This window comes from Triturus cristatus, chromosome 8, assembly GCF_964204655.1.
Source record: "Triturus cristatus chromosome 8, aTriCri1.1, whole genome shotgun sequence".
NCBI classification, from domain to species: domain Eukaryota; kingdom Metazoa; phylum Chordata; class Amphibia; order Caudata; family Salamandridae; genus Triturus; species Triturus cristatus.
In genome coordinates, this window is record NC_140591.1 from 246,172,213 (window position 1) to 246,190,501 (window position 18,289).

An 18,289-nucleotide genomic window follows, 5' to 3' on the forward strand; every position below is an offset into this window, starting at 1 on the left:
GGTAGGTAGGTGTCTGTGCACACACAGTAGTCGGCACATACCTAGGAAAGATGCTCGTGCGTGGAAGTATCTAGAAAAAGAGGTCTGTGGTAAGGTTTTGTATGTACACAACCAGAGATCTGTGCATGTGTAAGTGCTGTAAGTTGCTGCTGTGAGTATTGTCTGTGCTTCCAGCAGTATTCGTTCGATGAAAAGTGAAGGTGCGGGGCTCTGTGCTCCTGCAGAGGTATCAGCCTTGGAGGTCTGTGCTAGGAGCGGTGTCTGGGCAGTCCTGGGAGCGGCAGCTGTGCTGAGGCCAGTGTTGGAACTGTGAGAAGTGTCAGTGTGGACTCAGTGGTTCTGTGGCCGGTGATGTCGGCTCTCTGCAGTGGTTGTGCTAATACACGCATTGTGAGTAGGAGCTGAGAGCGCCTTACGGCTGTGAGGCATGGATATGGGGACCACGTGGCCTGTGAGTAGTACTCAACTGAAAGTAGGAGGTGCTGTTAGGCACAGGTATGGGGACCACGTGTCCCGTGAATAGTACCTGTGTGTAAGTAGTAGATTTTGTGGTGCTGTAAGGTGCAGCTGCGAGTTCTGCAGGCGGAGACCTTCGCCCCTGTTTTAATATTTTACTGCCCGCCGGCAAACTTCCTACGCCATGTCGGCACAGATGCGCGCTATGCCTGACCAGCTGATGGACACCCCTCTGGATGGTAAGGGGCAGTAGCCGCCATTTTGTGTTTTGCCACCTTCACAGTGTGCCCCTTCATTCCACAAGTGTTGCACCGGTAGTTTGCTTGCAACACTCCACTTGAAATCAACACCAACAATCGCGTAACGAAGAGTGAGGGGCCTCCCGGGCTCAATCAGGAGCTCTCCGGCCAGAGTGCAGTGTCAAGGGGGCCCCCTGGAGCTTGCCCGCCCCCCCGCACCGCGGGGGATGCGGGGGCCTGTGTTACGCCCCAATCTCTAGTCTCTAAAGTCACAGGGTGTTTGGAGGCCAGGTATCAGTCGCCGCCGGGCTCCGGGAGTGGGTGTACGGCCAGCGGCTCCTTGGCCCCGCTCACCCCTCACAAGAAAATGAAGAAGCGGAAGGAGTTGAATGCGCTCATCGGCCTGGCCGCTAACGGACGGAGGAAGAAAACCAAGAAGGGATCTGGACACCGGGTCTGAATCCAGCTCACAGGAGGACGACGAGTTCGCTGGGCTGGCAGGTTTCTTTGCCAAGTAAGTCATTCACGCAGTGCAACTATTCCCTTTTATTGGCCACTGGGCTATATTATAATTTTACACTAAGACTGTTCTTGCACGTTTGCTTTCGCTCTTCGTTACCGTAATATTTTGATTTCTAATTCCTACGTGTGTCATTGTGGCCAGTTTTGCACTTGTATTTGAGCGGTCTTGTATTATAAATACTGGTGATTTCATTTCCTAGACTGACACATTCTGAGCATTAGACGAACACACCTCCAGATGTTTTTGTTTTTTTCTTGAACTGGATGTTTGTGGTCTCTTTCTAACGCACAAGACGGAAGTAATTTTTCAAAGGCACGATTACTACTTGGTTTTTTTGTCTCTAGGGTTTCAGTTAACTTTTTATTTCAAGTAGGTGACGCTTCTTTACAGGATCTTTCTCTGTGCTGTTAAGCGACGGCCATACTAAAATAGATTAGACCGATATTATCCGTTTTGAAATGACAGTTTTTCAACTAGAGACTACAGCGAAAATCACTTGGCTCAGGGGTGCGAAATATAATGGTTGTGTGGGTTTTATTTAATAGTTCCCACTGCTTTCACAATTGCTTGTTCAATAAATACTAATAATGGGATAATTAATTGTGAGCACGTGTTGACAGGCTCAGAATATCTTTAAGGTGATTTTTTTATTTTATTTTTTTATGCTTCTATGAAGAAAGGCTGTGAGTTGGCAGACATGTATCGAGACTTTGAGCAATTGGCATTGTTAAATTAAATCATATTAAATTACAATGCATTTTATTTATGTTTTACAAAAAAACCACAATGTCATTTACAATGTCAATAGCTCGAAATAATGTCAGTGCAAGACCAATTGCATTGTAAATGCTTGTTTATTCTTTGTAGTCTACAAAACAGATAAAAAGTAAGACCAAGGTACAAATTAGTGTACTCCAAACATGAGAGGTTAACAACCTCACCATGACTTGTTGTGATGTAGGTGGTGAAAGTGGTGAGAGTGGAAGCCTAGACCCTTGGGTGCTTCAAGGGAGTGTTTATGACCAATGTAAACTGCATTCTGCAGCCACATGTGTTTCAGCAACTGCTCCAGCCCAATGATTTCCAGAATCAGATAAAAGCTAAATAAGGATTTCAGTGTTCCCACATGCTATCCCAATTCCTAGAAAACACTTCCTCTTCTGCCCTACTTTTAGGCTCTGTAATCTCTCTGTCTACTTCCTAACCATCCCATCTCCCTATTCTGACTCAGCCCTATTCCTCCTTCTCATGTAACCACATATTCCTCTCTTATTGCTCTGCCACCCTCTTACCATCCCTCCCTTCTTCAATTCCACCTACTACCCTACATTCCTCTCCCAACTGCACCTTCTCTCTAATCTGCCACAAACGTGTATGACTGCAGCAATTCTACCCAAATGAAGTATGGCTGTACATATCCTCGATCACCATCGTAAGCACGCTTCCTCCGACATGACACCAACCTTGGGGATCTGGTCACCCGTATATGTTTATACCAATGACAAGTTGTAGTAATAAGAATATGTGAAAGAAACACGTTAGTTAGATTCCTTACCTTCGAATATCCCCAGGCGTCAGGCTGGATCCAGAAAGATTTTTCGTCAGCAGTACCCCTGCTTGTCGGTAGGTGTCGTCTGTGGCTCCGCGTCCGTCATCGGCGTCGTGATCACTGGGATGACGTCATCGGAGTACTTAGACCGCGCACTGACGTCAGTTCTTCTTTTTTCCGTGCCAGCAAGCGCAGATCCGGGAAGAGCGTACCCTTAGTCATTTTTTGACTAACTTTTTGGACATTTTGTCTATCTTTTTCGAGGTGACTTCGACTCCTGGTGATGCCCGGGTTCAAGCCGTGTGACGTCTGTCACCGACTGATGAGGGTTACCGACCCCCACCATCGGTGTCTCTACTGTCTTGGGACCGACCACGATGACAAGTTGTGCCCCGACTGCCGGGCCTTGACGTTGAAAGCTAGGTGGGAGTGGTCCCACAAGCTCCTCGAGATCCGGCAGTCGGCTCCGCGCCGCTCGAGGTTCCGGTCGAGGAGGAAGTCGAGGGGCAGGTCGCGGAACCGCAGTCCTCACCGCTCATCAGGATACAAGTCTTCTCACTCAGGTAAGTCGAGGCATGGCAAAAAGAAGTCAAAGAAGCGACATTGCTCTTCTGGCTCCCCTCGCCGGTTGCGCGACTTGGCCGAGGGTTTGGGTGGCACCACCCGTGCATCTCCACCGTAGCCGCAGGAGTCGCATCCGGCCCCACATCCTCCGGTCCCTGGGCTTCATGTGACTCCGAGCGAGATTCGAGACTTCCTCGTAGCCATAGGACTCTCTTCCCACCGTCGAGGCCTGCCGATGTGCCTCCGGGCCCCGCAGGTCCGACTGGGGGTCCTAGCGTGCTGGCAGCTTCGGCGTCATCGTCGGCTTCGGTCCCAACTCCGCAGGCCCCCGTGGGATCCAGGCCTGGATCCCGGTCGACGCCAGTTGACCTCACGACTCCTCCACTGGCGCCGACCCCCATGGTGTCGCTCCCGGCGCCGTCCTCGGACGACGCCGTCCCTGGTTTCAGCCCCGGTCCGGCGTCAGGCGGCGCCACTCGGCGCCATCTCCGGCGTCGTTGGGTAAGCCTTTCGCCTATGACCCGGCTCCGTCATTTCTGCCTGATTACCAGGACACGGATGAAGGGGAGGACTGGGAGGGGTCTGAGGACCCTCTGGCACAGCAGTTCCAGTTAAGTCAGGACTGGGCAGATGAGCTGGGGGAGGCCAGTGGACTAGACACTTTGCCTGACACTGGTTTTGTCTCTCCTCCTTCCGTGGCTACGGAGGAGGGTGCTACTTATGCTGTGGTGCTGCACAAGGCGGCCAAGGCCGTGCGCCTGGAGCTCCCTGCATCAGCCGTGAGGACTAACCTCCTCACTGAGGTGCTTCAACCACCAGTAAGCTCTTCGGAGCCTCTGCTGTAGTTTAATGAGGCCCTCACTGACGTTCTGATGGGCACTTGGCCCAAGCCCTCCACAGTATCTCCTGTGGATTGGAACATGGCCCGGCACCACCGCCCAGCTCCGGGCGACCTCTGCTTTCTGTACGTACACCCCACCCCTGAGAGTCTGGTTATCCAGGCCTCCACATCCCAAACTGCCTTTCCGTCCGCACCTCCGGACCGGGAATCCAAAAGGATGGAACATTTTGGCAAGAAACTGCTTTCCTCACTCAGTCTTGGGTTGCGGTCCATTAATACCGCATGCCTTTTGGACCATTACACCCACTCTCTGTGGGATACGGTGGCGGGCGTGCTGCCCCAGTGTCCAGAGGAGGCCAGGACACGGCTCGCCCAGGCTCTTGCTGAGGGGCGTGATGCAGCACGGTATTCCATTAGATGTGACACCACGGACTAGCTGGGCAGAGCGATTGCAACGACGGTGGCGATTCGTCGTCACGCCTGACTGAGGTCCACAAACTTTTCAGGGGATGTCCAGAGCACTCTCATGGCCATGCCCTTTGATGGCCGTCGCCTTTTTGGCGACAAAGCGGATAGCGCGCTGGAGCGCTTTAAGGACTCCAGGGCTACGGCCAAGTCCTTGGGTCTGTCAGCCCAGCACCAGCAAACTTCTGCTTTTCGCCCCTTTCATGGCCAAGGAAGGGGTGCCCCTGCACGTTCGTCCAGCCACAGGCCGCAGAACCAGCCTCAACGCGGTCGCGGACGTGGATTCCGCCGTGGCGGAGCAGGGGGAGAGAGAGACGGTCAGTCCACATCCGCTCCCGCAGCATCTGCCTCAAAGCCTTCCTAGTCCGAGCTTTCAGGCCCATTCCACGCCAGTGGGAGGCAGAGTTCGACATCACCTGCTCCACTGGCGTACCATCACTTCGGACAGGTGGGTGCTGTAAATCGTCCAAAGGGGCTACTCCCTCCCCTTCGAGGCGACCCCTCCAGCCATGCCACTGCAGTACCGCTGCATGTCGGGGATTCACTTGCAACTTCTGCAGGAGGAAGTTACAGCCCTCTTGGCCAAGGGGGCCATCGAGCGCGTTCCTGGCCCAGAAGTAGGATGGGGTTGTTACTCCCACTACTTTCTGGTTCTCAAGAAGGGCAAAGGGGGCCTACGCCCTATCTTGGACCTCAGGAGCATCAACGCCTTCCTCCGGAAGAGAAGTTCAAGATGCTGACATTAGCTCAGGTTCTGGCTGCCCTAGACCCTGGAGACTGGATGGTAGCGTTGGACTTGCAGGACGCTGTTTTCCACATCCCCGTCCTGCCGGCCCACCGGCGTTACCTGCGGTTCACGGTAGGCCACAAGCACTTTCAGTTTACTGTGCTCCCCTTCAGCCTCACCACTGCCCCTCGGGTGTTCACGAAAGTGATGGCGGTGGTCGCAGCTCATCTGCACAGATTAGGGGTTCCAGTCTTCCCCTATCTCGATGACTGGTTGTTGAAGGCGGGCTTGCCCTGAACAGTCGTCTCCCACCTCCAGACTACGGCTGACCTCCTGCCTTCGCTGGGGTTCTCCATCAACGTGCCGAAGTCACATCTGAGTCACTCCCAGAAGCTCCTCTTCATCGGAGCGGTTCTGGACTCGGCGCAGTTTTGGGTCTATCCTCCCAAACAGCGGGTTTGGGATATTCAGGCTCTGATTCCGATCTTTCAGCCTTTATCCCGAGTTTCGGTCAGGATGGCCCTACGGCTGCTGGGTCTGATGGCCTCCTGCATCCTGCTGGTACATCACGCCAGGTGGGGATGCGTGCTCTGCAGTGGGACCTGAAGTTCCAGTGGGCTCAACATCAGTGCAACCTGTCTGACCACGTCCTGATCTCGGAAGGCACTGCGAGACAATTGCTGTGGTGGCTCACGAACTGCGATTGGGTCAGTGGCAGATCCCTCTCCCTACCCCAACCGGAGCCCGTAGTGGTGACGGTTGCATCCCTCCTGGGATGGGGGGGCCACATGGAAGAGGCGGAGATCAGAGGCCTCTGGTCTCCGGCGGAGTCCCAGCTCCATATCAACCTATTGGAGCTGCGGGCGATCTGGCTTGCACTGAAGGCATTCCTTCCCTCTGTCCGGGGAAGTGTAGTGCAGGTGTTCACGGACAACACCACCGCCATGTGGTATTGCAACAAACAGGGCGGGGTGGGGTCGTGGACCCTTTGGCAGGAGGCTCTGCACCTCTGGACATGGCTGGAACCTCAGGGCATCATCCTGGTGGTTTAACACCTGGCGGGCTCTCTGAACGCCGGGGTGGACAAACTCAGCCATCGGTGCATAATGGATCACGAGTGGCGTCTGAACTCAGACGTGGCGCAAGGTCTCTTTCGGCAGTGGGGAGAGCCTTGGTTAGATCTATTCGCCACCGAAGAGAACACGCAATGTCATCAGTTCTGCGCTTTGGAATTTCCAAGGCAGCACTCGCTCGGAGACGCTTTTCGTCGCGAGTGGAGTTGCGGTCTGTTATACGCCTTTCCGCCTATACCACTTCTGCCCAGAGTGCTGAAGAAGATCAGGTGCGACCAGGCCGAAGTCATCCTTGTGAATCTGGATTGGGCACGAAGATACTGGTATCCCGAGCTACTCAGTCTGTCAATCGATCCCCCGATTCGACTGCCTCTTCAGGAGGACCTACTGTCGCAGCAGCAGGGAACGGTCCTCCACCCGAACCTGTCCAGCCTCCACCTCCATGCGTGGAGATTGAGCGGCGGCAGTTGAAGCCATTTGACTTGCCTCCTGAAGTCTGTGATGTCATTCTGGCAGCCAGGCGTCCCTTCACTAAAATGGTATACGCCTGCAGGTGGAACAAATTTGTGGCATGGTGCACAGCAAAGGCTGTAGATCCCTTTCCGACGCGCAGGGGTACTGCTGACGAAAAATCTTTCCGGATCCAGCCTGACGCTTGGGGATATTCTAAGGTAAGGAATCTAACTAATGTTTCTTACAGATATATCATTACCGAAGGTAATTAACTTGTGCACCCAGCCCACACCGGTGGATGTGTGCTACCACAGCTCTTGTAACAGGAAACCTCCCACAAGAACAACTGTCAGAGTAACAGCAACCATCAAGAAATCCCAAATAGAGTGGAAGAAGCACTCAACTCTGATCTCTCACTCATTTTACCTCTCAACCAAATAACAGAAGTGGGGCAGATGTACAAAGGCCCACCTAAGGATCTATGCAGGATCCTCACAGAATTTTGACTCAGAGCACACCATCAAAGAGTTCCCTCACTCACATGCTGTCCTTGATACCACAATAGACCACTTTGTTTCAAAAGCAATTATTGTTATTGTGTGAATAAACATTCTTCCACATGCAAACACAGACCCTGGCACTCTTAAAAAACCTATCAATCACTTCAATGAACTGGTCAAGGCAAGTGGTGCAGTTCCATTTGACCCTGCTATACGTTCAAGGACATCCTACTCTCCTCAATTGCTGCCATCCCATCTAGAACCATTGTGAAAAATTATCTTCTTTAACTTTAGACACTGCTCACTCTGGCCACATGATGTCTTCCATCAGACCCCTCATGAATGACTGCCTTGATCATGTACACCCACTTACCTATTAAATATGGCCCATTCTTAGGGATACTGACTTCTAGGAATAAAATAACCTACTCTACGATGATCATGCAGGTATTTGGCCAGCCAAAGTCCCAAAACTACCCATAGATCTATCTGCAATGACCTGAAAACAACTCTGGATAAATATGGGGTTGTTGCACTCATACTGCTGGACCTGTTAACTGCCTTTGACATAGGTCACCACAATTCCCTTTTACTGAGGGTAAAGTAATTTGATGAGAAAGGAACTCTTCTAAATTGGTTCTCCTCCTACCTCTCAGAAAGATTCGGCATAATCTCAACCCACAAAAGCAGCACACACTTGGGCCATCTGAAGTAATGCCTCACACAGGTATCGACATGCCCTTAACAGAGGACTAGGGTTACAGAGGAGGCTATGGTAAACAGGGAGATGGAAGATAACAAAACAGAAACTAGACTGGTAAACTCTAAAGGGTAAGAATCCACTTCCATGTTGAGCTATATAAGTCCATGGTACTTTAGGCAGCTGCAGCAGAAGAAAGCATCTCACCAAGTGTTCCTTTCCTCGCAACATGTTGCATTGGTACTACAGTTTGCCCCTGGCTTCTCATTTTCTGCGCCTTGTTTAGTTTCCACCTTCGGTTTCTTTGGTTACTTTCTTACTTGGTACTTTCCTACCTTATCTTTATTGCTGTTAGGCACCTTTGCTCCTTTGCTGTGCATGTCCTGCCTGTCTCCTATAGTCCTGTGGACGCTGGAAAGGCACCAAATATTTTCACATTTGTCAGGTGCCCACTTCATTTGGATACTGGAAAATGGTATTTCAATTTTCTTAAGAAGGTTTTTTCAAAACTCCAGTGCCATATTGATCTATTGTGCCTTATTTAATGAGAAGACCTGCATCCCATTGAAGTGAGGTACTGAACTGATGATATGAGAGAGATGCCCGAGACCTTACAATTACCAGAAATTCCTGTTTTTCCCTTCTCTTCTGTAACCTCTATTTTCTCAGGGTTGTTTTTAGTGGTAGCAGTTCAGAATCCTGCAGAGTTGAGCACTCAAGGTGGGGTAAGATCCTTATTGGGTTCACTGCTAGGCTTTTCAAAGCTTGAGGTCAATAATCTCCTTGGTTCCCTTCAATGCCTGTGTCAGACTGATACCAGACTTTCAATATAAACTGATCCAAATCTTTTGACGAGGTGTAGATTTAGCATTTGGAGATTCCAAAGGAATCAGACACTTCTGGCCAAGACTAATGACTGTGCAGTCAACCAGTAGATGCTGATGAACCTCTTGAAGCTGGACTCTTCCAAATGAGGTTGAAGGCTGAGGAGAAGGGTAGAACTACCAGCCTAGTTTCAAGTCCTGGTCCCAAGAATCATCCCACAGCCAGCAACACAAACAGAAGAATGAAGCCTAGTAGTGATCATAGCCTCCAACCTATCTTTTGGTCCTCAAGTGAACCTTGTCACTAAAAGGATCTGCTATACCTCTTCAACACATTGCTCCACATTTATGTATCCAGAGGATATATAGGCCATCGCGCTAGCGTGCCGCCAACAGATACTACCTATGGGGCACTCTCTTTCATATGCTAAGACTTCAAAGACTCTAAAAATGCAGCAAGACAAATGCTACACCAATGCCAGAGTGAGCACATCCAAGATTTCAATAATTACCCACTGCAAGACGTTCACCCTTCAGAGTATGATGCATTGCCTTCAGGGTGTCCTGCGGTGTAGGCTCAAACTTCACAGGACAGAACCCTCAACTGTAGATTACAATCCTTCCTTACGGGAAGGTGAACCAGAGTGAAATAATGCCTCTGAACACGCAGCAAAACTGTAGAACTTTCAATTGGCGAAGACATGCAACATTAAAAATCAGATTTCTTGAGCATACCAACCCAAAAAGAGGATCTAAAATGGCTGCAAGTGTGGGTGGCACGGCATGTGCCACTGTCAATCACTGTTCTTCTCTCCACTCCATACTTATGCATAGCTATTCAATCACAGCAATGCAATAAAAGCAGCCATTACTCATCACACATGACTACAGAAAGCTTCTCACTTATGGTCACATTACAAACCCACATCCTTCCAATCCATATACAAAGAAGTGTTCTGCCTGTAAGCAAAAGTGCTTGGTGCATAGTCAGTGTTGTGAAGCTCTGCATGTATGCAACTACAAAGCTATGTGATAGCTTCAGCACAATGAAGTATAGGATACACACTCAGAATCTCAGGTTGCATTGCCAAGCAAGCATTGTACATCATGTATACCCCACACTGTGTTTATATCACTACATGTTCAGCTTCTCAATTGTAAACAAAACACCCAAAATGCATTGCATTAGGGCATTGCTTGAGAATAATCAGAGAGGGCCAACATCATCCATTCAACAAATGCTCATTTTCAGCTGAGTACACATTATCCTGATGGTTGTGTATGAGAAACATTATCTAATGGTCTAATTTGTTCATGCAGCTCTCCAAGCCAACCTAAGAGTAAGAAAAGCATGAATCCAATTCTGTATTAGCTCCTCCTTTAGTGTTTGACTCTTGGCTGCCTAATATGGCCTTGCAACACTAAGTTTGTGAGGGTTCTCTACCACACTGGAATGAAGCTGAGGAAAGAAAGGGGAAAGTCTGTAATAGTCTGCAGAGAGTTCTAGGAGTTATGGGTACCACTGCTGAGCCAAAAAACTGTCAATACCAGATTGAAACGGTCCTTCCTGAAGTCCACCAGAGTTCTTAGAATCGTGGCTAAAGGGAGTATATAACTGACTCTTTCTTGAATGAAACATTTATGAATGAAATAACTTGTGAGCAACTCATTGTAGCTTGTATGACATTACGCTTAATCTAGAATCTACTTGTCGATTCGAAATGGACGTGCTAACGTCACGCAAATCCTGTGCAGATTGAGAATGTCATTAACAGTCTAAAAATGCAGTTTGTGGTACAAAACACTTTCCAGAGTGACCAGGACTGCATATAAATGCTGGCGTTTGTGGGAGCGCGGAGCCTGCGGTAACCGAGCACAGAGGGGGTAAGTCCGTCTCCTGCTGTGTTCAGAAGGGTTCACTGGAGGTCCGTAGCCTGTGAAAGGTACAGCATGCATCCTGCCCCCCCCCGCCCCCCCAACCCTCCCCTCTGCAAACCCCAGACACAATAGACAGCTTTAAATCGTGTAACAGACCGATTGGAAAGAGTCTGCTGTGATATTTCCTGCTCAGGAGAGGAATAACGCCGTCCCACACCACCCGCCCACTGGTGTCTCGCAGTTTCTTCTGTATTGTTCATTATAAATGAGCAAACAAACTTGGGAAGAGTTCAGCTTTTCACAAACCTTGATTGCCTTTTGTTCTAATAATAACTCCATATTCCATGCAGTTCTGCTGTTTCTAAGCACTGTAAATCACAGTGCAGTTCTGCTGCTCCTTGGCGCTATAACATAGCACTCCATTTGCCGAACTCTGAAGGATGGGTGGCTGAGTTGGCCTTTTCAGTATTTTATTTTGTGGCCTGTTTCAGGGGTGGCTGTTCAGTGTGATTAGGATCACATCACTCCCACCCTGATTGAACTCCAAGCGCCCCTTTCCTGCTCGCACATCTTCAAAGCTAGCTGCATCCTATACAAACCCATCACCACCAGCGTCGTCCCTTATCTCACAAACAAGCTCAACAGCTCTGCTGGCTCTCGGCATACCATGGGCCAGGTCCCCATCAGACTGCAGAATAAAAAGTGTAAAAAAGATCAAGCATTGGCATAGCCAAAAGGTCTCGCTTTTGGGACCTTATAAGTATTTAGTTATGCAGCACAATATCCTTGGTGCAACAACATCAACTGTTGCATGGCTAAACACTTATAAGGTCCCAAAAGCGAGACCTATTGGCTATGCCAATGCTTGTTTTACAATATCTCCATTCCTCGTTACCACCCAATCTCCACATCTCCAGTGAGTAGATTTCACTCCTTTTTTGTGATCATACACTTGTTTGCACATGTTCTGCTCTCCCTCACTCTAGATTTCACGGCTTCCAGATCAACCCAGATCCGTCTCTTGTCTTGCAACCACATCTGCGATTCTGTAGTGGCAGGCTCCCTTCCTTTAAGAGCAATGAAGGGTGATACTCCCTTAATTCCTGGCCACCAGAAAAACTGCCTCAACCTTCTTTTGGTTAAACTTCTACCCAAATGTCCTTCATGTCCCATATCAATTCATTTTGCTCTTAAACTGCTTAGGGGAAACCATACGGCCACCCCATAGTACCTTGAACCCACAAACACTTAATTCATCCTTCACCACACCATATAATCTCATCGCTTCACTATCACCACCTTCTTGATTCCAATCTCCAGTAATCATATCTTTCAATTTTCCATATTCATCATCTTCCACCACAGCCCTACGCCAGTCATCCTCAGTCAATGCAAATCTAGTCACTTCACAAACATCCATTTTAGCTTGCTCTTCTTTTTTTTCACACTTACCATCCTCAACAAGCATTCGGGAAAAACAATCCGCAATGACATTTTTCTTTCCCTTAACATACTCCACAACAAAATAAAAATCCATTACCGATAACAACCACCTACATTTGAATATGTGTAATAAAAGGCTTGTGATCAATCTGGACTGTAAAGGGTAAACCCCACAAATAATATTTGAAGTGATTTATACCCTAACAACATGCTAATGCCTCCTTTTCAATAGTAGAATTGGAACGTTCCGCCCCTTGCAGTCTCCTGGAGGCAAATCCTATTATTCTTTCTTGTCCATCCACCCTCTGGGACAACACAGCCCCCAATCCAATATTATTTGCATCAGTGGTCACTATCATTTTGTTGTTTACATTGAAGTGACACCGTGTCGGTGACCTGGTTATAGATTCTTTTACATCAGTAAAAGCAAGTTTACACTCTTCTCCCCATTCAAACACAACCATATTTTTCAATGACATCCTCACTGGTTCATCTTTTTGCGTAAAATCAATTATATATTTAGAGCAGTACTCCACAAGCTCCAAAAAGACTTTAAATGCTCCTTATTTTGAGGTTGGGGTACTTCAGATATAGTTTTTACAATACTCTTCTTAGGCTTAATACCTGTGGTAGAAATATTATGTCCTAAATAATCGACTTTTTATTTTTTTAGTTTACATTTCTCTTTTTATATGGTCTATCCGTGCTTTTCTATTCTAGATAATACTTCGTTTAACACCTCATCATTCTCTCCCTCAGACCCAGCAACCGCCAATATATCATCCTGAAAGCATAGGACTTTCTGCATACCATGAAAAATACTTTGCATCATCCTCTGCAAAACAGCTGAAGTGGAAGCAAGCACTATTGTTATCCGATGATAACGGAAAGCCCCAGAGGAGTAATAAATTAAGTTAGCGGTCTCAATTGTTCATGTAAGTTCACTTGATGGTATGCCAATGACATATCAAGAACAGTGAACCATTTTCCACCCCCCATCATAGTTAGCATTTCAGATATATTGGGTAGCGGTTGTCTATCCACCCACTTATTGAGATTTAGTTCTCATAAGTCTATACATAGACGAAACCTTCCAGCATTCTTGGGAGCCACCACCACTGGAGAAAACCACTCTGAAGACTCAATCGGTTCTATAATTCCTTCTGCAAGCACCATATTCAATTCTTATTGTAATGGCTCTCTCATCAAATGTGGTATAGATCTTACCTTGTGCACAACCAGCACCGCTTTTTCTTTCAAAATCATTTTGTGGGTAAAGCTTTTCAACAATCCCAATTTCTCTGAGAACATTTTTTGTATTATACTCTTGCCCTTCTCCAATCTCTTGCACACCAGTTTCAATCACCATGACAGGCTCATCAGCATTTGGATTGAGAACAATTTTTAAATCCTTCTAGTGTCGCCAGCCAAGAAGATCAGAAATGTTGTATACACTCTTCTTCTCATTACATTATTCCTGAACTCAATATTCATCCATCTCATGCCTACAACCTCTATCCTCTTGCCACCGCATCCTACAGCTTTCACATCAGACACTTGCAGCTCTTCCATTCTTTCCTTGAAACACTCCACGTATTTGTCCATTTCCACAAGAGTCAATAAACTACCTGAATCAACCAAGACCCGAACACTCATCCCATCTAGATTTACTTCACAATGAGGTTTCTCCAATCTACAAGTACTTTCCATCTTCACCTTACTGCCACTCCTTACATGTTCACAGGTATTCATTTCATGCACAGGCCCAACAACCTGATCCACTGATATCACCACCTCCTTAATATTTTCACACACATTCTCTATCATCTTGACTCCTTGCAGCTGCAGCCTACTTTTCATTCTGCAAACCTTAGCCAGATGACGCCTTCTACCACAATTCCTGCAAATCGCATTTTTGGCTCCACACCTGGTACTTGAACTAATGTGTCCAGGACTACCACACCTATAACAAATTATAGTTCTCATGTCTCACATGTCATTCACCAAGGTCTTACTTCCAACTACTCCCACTCTACTACTCGTATTCACTCCAGTGTCAATCCCCACATTTGTTCCACTAGTTGAGACTTTTATTACTTTATTTTCGTCTCCCTTCACTTTAACAACACCTTCCTCAATAACCTCCCTCACTTTTTCACTCCCCAACTCCATGCCCTTGAGCCACAAAGCCGCATTCCCCATGCTCCTGGCAATTTGGATTGTCTCCTCTAGGTTAGAATAATTTGCCAACAATTTCTCCTTGACTCGCTTATGGTTGGTACAACACACAATATGATCCCTAATCAAACTCCCTGTTAGAGCTTGAAATTAACAGGTGACAGCTAATCCCCTTAATGCAGCCACACAAGTCAATATATCTTCATCGTCTCTTTGCACCTGCGAGAAGAATTTATGTCTCTCAAATACGATATTTATCTTTGGTAGAAAGCACTTATCAAGCATCATTAAGGACATATCATAAACATTTCCAGCATGTCCATCCCCAACACCAAATGATGCTTCAGGCAAATCATCGTATATTCTCCTGCCATCATTCCCTAGATGATGCAAGAGAATCGCTTGTCTTGTAATAGGTCCATATTTGTCCCCTCCTATAGCAACCATATAGGTGAAAAACATATTTTCCCCTTTTCCTTGGAATTGCTGGTTCACCAGGCACAGGTAAAAATGTAGGAGATGACATCATATTTTGCTTAGCCATCCTGAAAATACAATATTTTTAATGAAACAAATTAAAACAATTAACTAAAACAATAGAGCAACATAACAAATTAATATAATAATCTAAAATAAAAATGCTCCGAGAAATATCAAAAGTGCAAGATTCAATAGTACTTTTTCAAATAGAAATAGTATTCTTTTCCTTTCCTTTCTTGTCCCAGTCCTCTACTGCTTTGTTCTTTTCTTTCCTAATTGGAACTTGTCCTTCTGTTTTTTGCTCGTGAAGATCCCTTCCAGTTGAAGCCAGAACAATCAGATGATGCGTGAAGCAGACGTCCAAGGAACAGAGGTAGGTTCTCTGTTTAATTAGATATCAGGAAGATTTATAGGCAGCAGAGTATTTTGGCAGGAGCGGTCAAGCGTAATGGAACCGCTTGAAATAAATCGGGCACTAATGTGTATGAAGCGTGTGCAAACGGAACAGCGCTCTCTCGAAGACAGCTGAAATGTCCTTTGAGCTTCTGTGTCAGCGCTCGAGCACACAGGGCTCAAACAAAGCAGCCTCGAGCCTTGGCATCCAGGAGTCAAACGAAGCGCTCTCTCGTAGGCAGCTGAAGTGTCCCTCGAGCTTCGGTGCCAGCGCTCGAGCACACATGCATATACAAGACAGCATAAGCGCTAATGTAGAAGCGCGAACGTGCTGAAACAAGGTGAAGTTCTTTAATTTTCAGAAAACATCCAATTTTCTTCTCACTTTAAAAAAAAAAACATCCAAATCTTCTCCACGATTCCTCACAAATTATTTCTATACAGAAACAGGAACAGTTTCTTTATCAGTTTACGGATCCACACATGGTTCGTGTCACACAGTATAAAAATGCCTTTACAAGCCATCAAAGTCAGTTTACCCTGCAGTCCCAGACAGTCTACCTTCACACAGCGCCGGTTCTCCTAAATAAACAAACAATGATACCAAACTCACAGTTGCCAGACGTTTTCAGGGAGCTTCCTTAAGCTCTCCAGGGGTGGAGGTCACAGGCTAGGATGTCCGCCCCCTGCGCAGTCACTCGTCGCCAAAATATGTAGTAATTTACACAACACAAGTTTAAATTCAGTCTCCTTTAGTGTCTCCAAGTATAGCGGCCTCCAGCAGCATACAGCTTCCACTAACTGCCAGCTCCAGACTGTGCTGCTGTGCAACATGTCTAAAAACACTTTGATAGAAATAAAACATACAAAGACAGCAAGAAGTGAGGGAGCAGAGGGAATGGAAAAGAAAACGGGAAATGAGAAAGGAACACACCCCCACAGCAGACCACTAAGGGCATCACTGTTCTGAGATGTGCTTTTTCCCCATTGCTTCCCATCCCCAAAGCGGCCTCTGGTTGTCAAGCACTGTGAAACAGCCTGCTGCTGAATTCTGGTGCTATAGGAGCAACAAATACAGGCAATTAGCACATTTATTGAAATATTGAGAGTAGGGGCACTGTGTCATATTGCTCACACTGCAGTCAATGTTTGCCAGTCAAGATTCTAGGTCCCATGAATCACAATAGAATAGTGAATTTTCAGAAGGGACAAGAGAAGGAGGAAATGAATATTTTGGCAACAAAATTGTAAGTATTCCCTATACCTCCTTAAGCGCCCTCTGAAGAGGTGTTCATCCATTTGGGCAATAACTAGCATAATTGAATGATTTTGTGTTCAGCAATTTTAAATTGCCCGACAAACCACATTATAGACTAGTTTTCAGTAACATTTTTTCACTTCCCCTTACTGATTTCCCTTGTTCTGGATTACTCTAGAATATCCCCTAATCAAATGAATGGTGGTGCCACGGAAAATAAATCCAAATTACCTTCACTAAAAGGCGAGTTAAGGGCAAAACATATATTTTTTAAGTTTATAAAAGCCACATGCGTTTCTTGCACAGGAGTGCCTTACAGTTACTACTTGAATTGGCACAGATATCACATTAATAAAACATACAAAGATTATTATTTTCTATTTGCAGTTTCATATAGAGCATACTCGAAGCGAAAGCATTGGAGCACTTTACATAAGAAAAAATTAAATTACACAAGGATTCATTTATTTTTTGTCTTTTAGGCATGGGGAATCACAGGATGTTGAAATGATGCCAAAACCCAAACCGGGTCCCTCAGATCTAAAGTCAGCAGCTCTGCCCATTACACCACACCGTCTCCTCTCAATGAAGACCACCATTCCTCTTGGGAAAATTGTTTGGCAAGAAGATGAGCGCGGAGTGTAAAGCGAAGTCACAGGTCCCAGGATGCTTGTTTCCGGTTGAGGGAGGTCCTGGCTTGGCAGTTTAGGCTAGACTGTTCCCATGAGGAACAGGGTCAAGACTGATTTGCATATGGCTGGGTCCGAACTGGGGTGGAGTGATGAGCAAAAGAACAATGGATTAAACCCCGATATTTGTGACTGGGGTTCAGGTTTGCATTGTTCAGCATTCCGTCCATCATTTGTTCCTTTTCCAGTCGTAAAGTCAGCAGTTCTGCCAATTATGCCACATCGTCTCCTCTCAATATAGACCGCCAGTCCTTTCTCTCTCGAAAATTGTTTGTCAAGAAGATGAACGTGGAGTGTAAAGCGAAGCCACATCTCTGACGGTTTTAATTTATATTGTGTGGTTTGTTTCCTGCATCAAGTGCAAAAAGAAAAGAAATATGTTTCTGACACCTTAGCACCATACAAGGAGGAGGAAAAGTTCAAAGGAAGGAGAACAAATCACATGCAGCCACCAAACACACTTGCTCACAAAGAAAAAATTAGGTAAAAAAAACAGATGAAAAGGAGTACATGGGACAAACTTCACTGATAAATAAGAAAATGACATGAAGGACAACAGAAAATATCATGCTACAACCAACAGAAACTGAGGAAAACAAAGTGACAAGCACACAAATGAATGAAAAGTAAGAACGGGCTGTAAGCCCCCTTTTTTGAGATGCATATGTATTACAGAGATTTTACAAAAACAGGGCAAGCGCTGTGCAGGCAAAACCTAACTGTTGTAACTTTTCTCTTGTTGCCTATGGTATGTTCCGTACCCCCTCCCCTTCCCCTTTCCTTGATTCCTTCCACCTGGAGCTGACAATAGAATGTTTACACCTTGCTGAAGTTGTGGAGAGCGGATGACCAATAAAGCAGTACTTCTACCTACTCTGGTTCCTGTCATTCATACTTTCAACACTGGCTACGAGGATGGGATACGAACCCACGCGTGCGAAGCACAATGGATTACTTTCAACACTAACCTAAACCTCTCCTCACATGCAAATGCAACAATGGACAGGAGCTGCCTAAGGAAAGTGTTACAGCAAACACATGATGGACAGTATGCTG

General features: G+C 46.6%; 1 long non-coding RNA gene across 1 annotated transcript; it reads left to right on the forward strand.

Annotated features, from left to right (window-relative positions):
- The first annotated feature begins 878 nt into the window (after positions 1-878).
- Positions 879-18,054, forward strand: LOC146801914 (uncharacterized). Its single transcript, XR_014968079.1, has 3 exons — positions 879-1,209; positions 15,204-15,266; positions 17,027-18,054. It is a non-coding gene; the product is annotated as an uncharacterized LOC146801914 (long non-coding RNA).
- Positions 18,055-18,289: the final 235 nt, after the last annotated feature.